This window comes from Trachemys scripta, chromosome 12 (genome assembly GCF_013100865.1).
Source record: "Trachemys scripta elegans isolate TJP31775 chromosome 12, CAS_Tse_1.0, whole genome shotgun sequence".
NCBI lineage: Eukaryota > Metazoa > Chordata > Testudines > Emydidae > Trachemys > Trachemys scripta.
This window is the reverse complement of record NC_048309.1, coordinates 33,586,348-33,592,983: the sequence shown is the minus strand read 5'-3', so window position 1 is coordinate 33,592,983 and position 6,636 is coordinate 33,586,348. Positions and strand designations below refer to the sequence as shown.

The 6,636-nt window shown below is 45.2% G+C and overlaps 1 pseudogene; it reads left to right on the top strand.

The window, feature by feature from the left end:
• The first annotated feature begins 4,741 nt into the window (after positions 1-4,741).
• Positions 4,742-5,667, top strand: LOC117886217 (annotated as a pseudogene).
• Positions 5,668-6,636: the final 969 nt, after the last annotated feature.

Below are 6,636 nucleotides of genomic sequence, written 5' to 3'. Positions count from 1 at the left end.
GACTATGGCAGATGGATCACTCAATAATTGCCCTGTTCTTTTCACTCCTTCAGAAGAATCTGGCATTGGTCACTGTCAGAAGACCGGATGCTGGGCTAGAGGGACCATTGGTCTAACCCAGTATGGCCATTCTTATGATCTTAGTGTAAAACAAGAGTTATTCCTTGAAGTTCAATCTATTAGTTTACCAAAGAGGTGGCTTGAACATGGTTTATAACGGTCAGCTCTGTAAAGGATTTAGGTGCCTAAAGATCATAGAATCATAGAATATCAGGGTTGGAAGGGACCTCAGGAGGTCATCTAGTCCAACCCCCTGCTCAAAGCAGGACCAATTCCCAACTAAATCATCCCAGCCAGGGCTTTGTCAAGCCGGGCCTTAAAAACCTCCAAGGAAGGAGATTCCACCACCTCCCTAGGTAAAGCATTCCAGTGCTTCACCACTCTCCTAGTGAAATAGTGTTTCCTAATATCCAACCTAGACCTCCCCCACTGCAACTTGAGACCATTACTCCTTGTTCTGTCATCTGCCACCACTGAGAACAGCCGAGCTCCATCCTTTTTGGAACCCCCCCTCAGGTAGTTGAAAGCAGCTATCAAATCCCCCCTCATTCTTCTCTTCTGGAGACTAAACAATCCTGGTTCCCTCAGCCTCTCCTCATAAGTTATGTGCTCCAGACCCCTAATCATTTTTGTTGCCCTTTGCTGGACTCTTTCCAATATTTCCACATCCTTCTTGTAGTGTGGGGCCCAAAACTGGACACAGTACTCCAGATGAGGCCTCACCAATGTCGAATAAAGGGGAACGATCACGTCCCTCGATCTGCTGGCAATGCCCCTACTTATACAGCCCAAAATGCCATTAGCCTTCTTGGCAACAAGAGCACACTGTTGACTCATATACAGCTTCTTGTCCACTGTGACCCCTAGGTCCTTTTCTGCAGAACTGCTACCTAGCCATTCGGTCCCTAGTCTGTAGCAGTGCATAGGATTCTTCCGTCCTAAGTGCAGGACTCCGCAGTTGTCCTTGTTGAACCTCATCAGGTTTCTTTTGGCCCAATCCTCCAATTTGTCTAGGTCCCTCTGTATCGGATCCCTACCCTCCAGCGTATCTACCACGCCTCCCAGTTTAGTGTCATCTGCAAACTTGCTGAGAGTGCAGTCCACACCATCCTCCAGATCATTAATAAAAATATTAAACAAAACCGGCCCCAGGACCGACCCTTGGGGCACTCCGTTTGAAACCGGCTGACAACTAGACATGGAGCCATTGATCACTACCCGTTGAGCCCAACGATCTAGCCAGCTTTCTAACCACCTTACAGTCCATTCATCCAGCCCATACTTCTTTAACTTGGCGGCAAGAATACCGTGGGAGACCGTATCAAAAGCTTGCTAAAGTCAAGGAATAACACATCCACTGCTTTCCCCTCATCCACAGAGCCAGATATCTCCTCATAGAAGGCAATTAGGTTAGTCAGGCACGACTTCCCCTTGGTGAATCCATGCTGACTGTTCCTGATCACTTTCCTCTCCTCTAAGTGTTTCATAATTGACTCCTTGAGGGCCTGCTCCATGATTTTTCCAGGGACTGAGGTGAGGCTGGCCGGCCTGTGGTTCCTCGGATCCTCCTTCTTCCCTTTTTTAAAGATGGGCACTACATTAGCCTTTTTCCAGTCATCCGGGACCTCCCCCGATTGTCATGAGTTTTCAAAGATAATGGCCAATGGCTCCGCAATCACATCCGCCAACTCCTTTAGCACCCTCGGATGCAGCGCATCCAGCCCCATGGATTTGTGCTCATCCAGTTTTTCTAAATAGTCCAGAACCACTTCTTTCTCCACGGAGGGCTGGTCACCTCCTCCCCATACTGTGCTGCCCAGTCCAGCAGTCTTGGAGCTGACCTTGTTTGTGAAGACAGAGGCAAAAAATCATTGAGTACATTAGCTTTTTCCACATCCTCGGTCACTAGGTTGCCTCCCTCATTCAGTAAGGGGCCCACACTTTCCTTGACTTTCTTCTTGTTGCTAACATACCTGAAGAAACCCTTCTTGTTACTCTTAACATCTCTTGCTAGCTGCAACTCCAAGTGCGATTTGGCCTTCCTGATTTCACTCTTGCATGCCTGAGCGATATTTTTATACTCCTCCCTGGTCATTTGTCCAATCTTCCACTTCTTGTAAGCTTCTTTTTTGCGTTTAAGGTCAGCAAGGATTTCACTGTTAAGCCAAGCTGGTCGCCTGCCATATTTACTATTCTTTCTACACGTCGGGATGGTTTGTTCCTGCAACCACAATAAAGATTCTTTAAAATACAGAATACAGCCAGCTCTCCTGGACCCCTTTGCCCTTCATGTTATTCTCCCAGGGGATCTTGCCCATCTGTTCCCTGAGGGAGTCAAAGTCTGCTTTTCTGAAGTCCAGGGTCCGTATTCTGCTGCTCTCCTTTCTTCCTTGTGTCAGGATGCAGCTAGACATAGTGTAGATTTTAAAAAAACACCTCACTGCCATTGAGTCAAATGGGAGTTAGGATCCTAACTTGCCTCAGCACGTTTGAGAATGTCAATAGGTTCCCATCTTCATTTTTAGATTTGTCAAATACCTTTGACAATCTAGTGCTACGTACCTGTCAAAGGAAAATATTTCTAATAGTAGAGGTGTCCTTAATCAATTCAACCTGGAAATAAGCACATTTTGCACCATGCAGGTGACTAACCACTGGAACAACTTATAATGGATGTGGCAAGATCTCCATCGCTTGAAGTCTTTAAATGAGGATTGGATGTCTCTTCTAAAAGAGATGCTGTTGCTCAAACTAAAGTTAGGGGCTTGTAGGAATCATGGGGGGGAATTCCCTGACTGTGGTGATACAGGAGGTCAGATCATAACGGTACATTCTGGCTTTAATATCTATGAATTGCTGAATTCAGTATGTCTGATTGTCTCCTCACTCACCCCTATGTAAATCAGGAGCAACTCCACTGCAGTCAGTAAGGCTGATTCCCCTTTCACTCATTCCAATGTAATTGGTCCCATTTCTGTGCTTCAGTTTCCCCAGCTGTGAAATCGGAATCCTGCCTTCCTTGGTAAAATGCTTTGAGATCTACTGATTTAAAGCCCAGTGTAAGAGCTAAGTATTATTGCTATTCTTTGGCTGTCCCACTGTGCTCTGTTATTCAGCCCACTCTTTTTGGGACAAGATATAAGAATAATGGATGGAGGTTTGACATGAAGCAAGAGCATGAAGACGTTGCTCAGAATTTAGTGCAGGGGAACTCTATGTAGGAAAATGTGTGAGTTCACAACACCCATACAGACATGTGGGAATTACAGCCAGCTTCTCTGAGGCCTGGCCCTTGAGTTATTTATTTAATGACTTCACAAGCAATCCACCCCAAAGCTCAGGAGAAAGTCTGTGAATTTCTCTGTAGATCATGTCCCAAGGCTGCCTCTGAGCAGATTAAATCAGCCTTCCTGAGTCGAACACTGTTATTTTGCCTGAATAGAGCATACAGGAAAACCTAAGCATATAAGATATAGATAGTTCGGTTTTCAATTACAATGTGATGTGCCTACAATCTATTAAGATATTGGATGTTTGACTCCAATAGGGCAGGCTGAGTGCTTGAACCTTTTGACAAGTTTCAAAAGAAGTGTGTGTTAGAGAAGCAGATTGACTGGTTTTGGTTTTCTGACGGTGCTAAAACATCACTTTCTTCACTTATGATGTGATAACAAATGTTTGTTTGTTTTTTTTCCAATTCAGGATACATCCACAGGTTTGCTACAAACACAGTGAGTATATTTTGAAAATTCTTCAAGTACCTTCCCAGAATACTTAGCAGTTACACCAGTTTAATTGAATAGACCAAATAATAGTAGTAGTAGTAGTAACAATAATAATAGTATGTTAGAGACATGAGCATTATATGTCCCAGATGGTTATAAGCACATCAATATAAAGTTTTACAAATGGCTGTAAATCAGATTTATAAGCAACATATTTTGACCAGTGAACTCAGTACAAATTGCCTTAAGCATTTATGAAAACATCAATTACTAATCCTTCATGAACTATTTATTAATATAAAATATGACTGAAGTTAGAGGTGAATGGAGTCTGTCAATCTGTGGTACCATCACAGTTACAATTGGTCAAAGGAGGCATAAGTCAAATATGAGGGTATCATGAACAGCAACAGCAGATTGTCCTTTTCGGTGTTAGGGTTGGGGACCAAGTTGCACACTAGCGGCAGGCCCCTTTAAGATGTCTCAAAGCAGACATCCCAAAACAGAGGCACCCCAAATCAGTAGTCTTTTTTGAAAATATATGAAATATAGGACTCTTCGGTGTGGTTTCAGGCTCTGGGTGAGGAGTGTGTTCTAATAGCTCAGACGAAGGAACAGGGAATCAGGGTTCTGTTTCCAGGTCTGGGAGTGGAATGGATGCCCATCTCTGTCTAATGCTCTGAGCCGACAATATGCTGAGGGCTCTGGGCTCCCATTGAGAGCTTTGAGCAGGGGGTTGGACTAGATGACCTCCTGAGGTCTCTTCCAACCCTAATCTTCTATGATTTTATACATGTGCACTACACCATACAAGTTCTGTTCAGCATCCAGATATATATGTGACTGCTCACTTCATTGTCTATCAACAATGATATGGCTCTAACAATATCACCTGTTATTTCTTTGTCTTCCCTTTACAGTTTCATGTATTTTGGCAGGTACAAAACCTGGCCCCAATGGTGAAGGGAAATCAAACCAATGTGAAGGAATTTATTCTGCTTGGGTTCCCTGGCTCTCGGTATTTGCAGATCTCACTCCTCATGATATTCTTGTTAATATACCTCCTGACATTCACAGGAAACACCACCATCATATCCTTAGTGTGGACCCACCGTTGCCTCCACACCCCTATGTACTACTTCCTCTGCAATCTCTCCTTCCTGGAGATCTGGGTCACCACAGCCTACATTCCCAAAATTCTTGCCAATCTCATATCACAAAGCAAAACTATCTCCTTCCCCAGTTGCCTCCTGCAGATGTACTTTGTTTTCTCCCTAGGCTGCACTGAATTTCTACTCCTGGCAGTCATGGCCTATGATCGCTATTTGGCCATATGCCACCCATTGTGCTATCACTCCATCATGAACAGCACCTTGTCCACTCAGTTGGCCCTTGGCTCATGGGTAGGTGGTTTCCTGACTCTTTCTGTGCCGATGTTTCTGATCACCAGGTTGTCCTTCTGTGGCCCTACAGTCATCAACCATTTCTTCTGTGACATAGATTCTTGGATAGCGCTCTCCTGCACAGACACACACCTGGTTGAAATGGTGTATATTGCTCTTTCCTTATTGTCGTTCTGGGGTCCTGTGCAGTCACCCTTGGCTCCTACATTCACATTATCTCCACCATTGTGAGAATCCCATCTGCCCAAGGCCGGGAAAAGGCCTTTTCCACTTGCTCTGCCCATCTCACCATTGTGGTTATGTTGTACAGCTGCTCCATCTTTCTGTACGTCAAGCCTTCTAAACAGAACTCACTGGACATGAACAAAATGGTCTCTGTCTTCAATACTATTGTGACACCATTGCTTAACCCTTTCATTTACACTCTAAGAAACAAAGATGTCAAAGAAGTCATGATAAAGTCTTTCAGTAGGACATGACATGATTGTTCAATGACCTGGATATCATTAATTTAGGCAGGCAGCAAGGGAAAAATCAAGCGAAACATCAAAACATACCACTATTAAATACATTTATCTGGTTATCCAAATAAACTAATAATAATAATAATAATAGTAATAATAATAATACAGAATTTGGCCCAGTGTTTGGAAACTATATTACATGGGCCTGCTTCTCATTCACAATAAAGCAACTCTGGACCCTTTTGGCAGTGTAAATGGGCCTTAAAGTGGGTATAACACTAATTTTTCAAGCTCTTGAAGACCTCTTTACACTGCTGGAATGATGGAATGGGGACGTGTAGTCGGGTGGTGGTCATCCCCCCGCCCCCGCCAGGTCGAAGGGAGGCCACACCATCTCACTACGCCATCGGGAGCTAGGACTAGTATTTGGAGGGAATTAGCATTTAGGTGTTAGTATCCTGACTAGCCTAACGGGATTGAATTCTCTGATAGGCAATTAGCCTCTGCCCGTAGGCAGAAACAGGTTCTCACAGGGTCCCATATGCCCTCCCCCCAAGGCAGGGGCTGAACAGTCAAGAGTCTATAGCCCTTGGGCCCTTTAAGCAGGGATTGTGCAAACACCCTGGTCAATTGGCCCTGGCCTCTTGATACAGAGACAGCGCAAACCCAGTAGTCAATTAGTTCAGGGCCCTTATTGCAGAGCCTGAGCAAACTCCAGGTGTCGGATGTCCTAGCTCCAGCGAATGGCCCACGAACACAGGCCACTGGACCCGGCAAGGGGAGGCTGCCACCTCAGCAATGGAGTGGCATGTGGGGGCTGGGCTTACCCTACTCCACTGGACCCCGACCCAGGGCCCTAACAGTGGTGAAGCAGTCCACCACTGGGTCAGCGGGGATCCCAACTGCAACACGCTGACCAGGCCTCAGGCAGAGCTGTAACCAGACAAAGGTTGGCTATCCCTGGGCCACCTCCTCTCCTCAGGG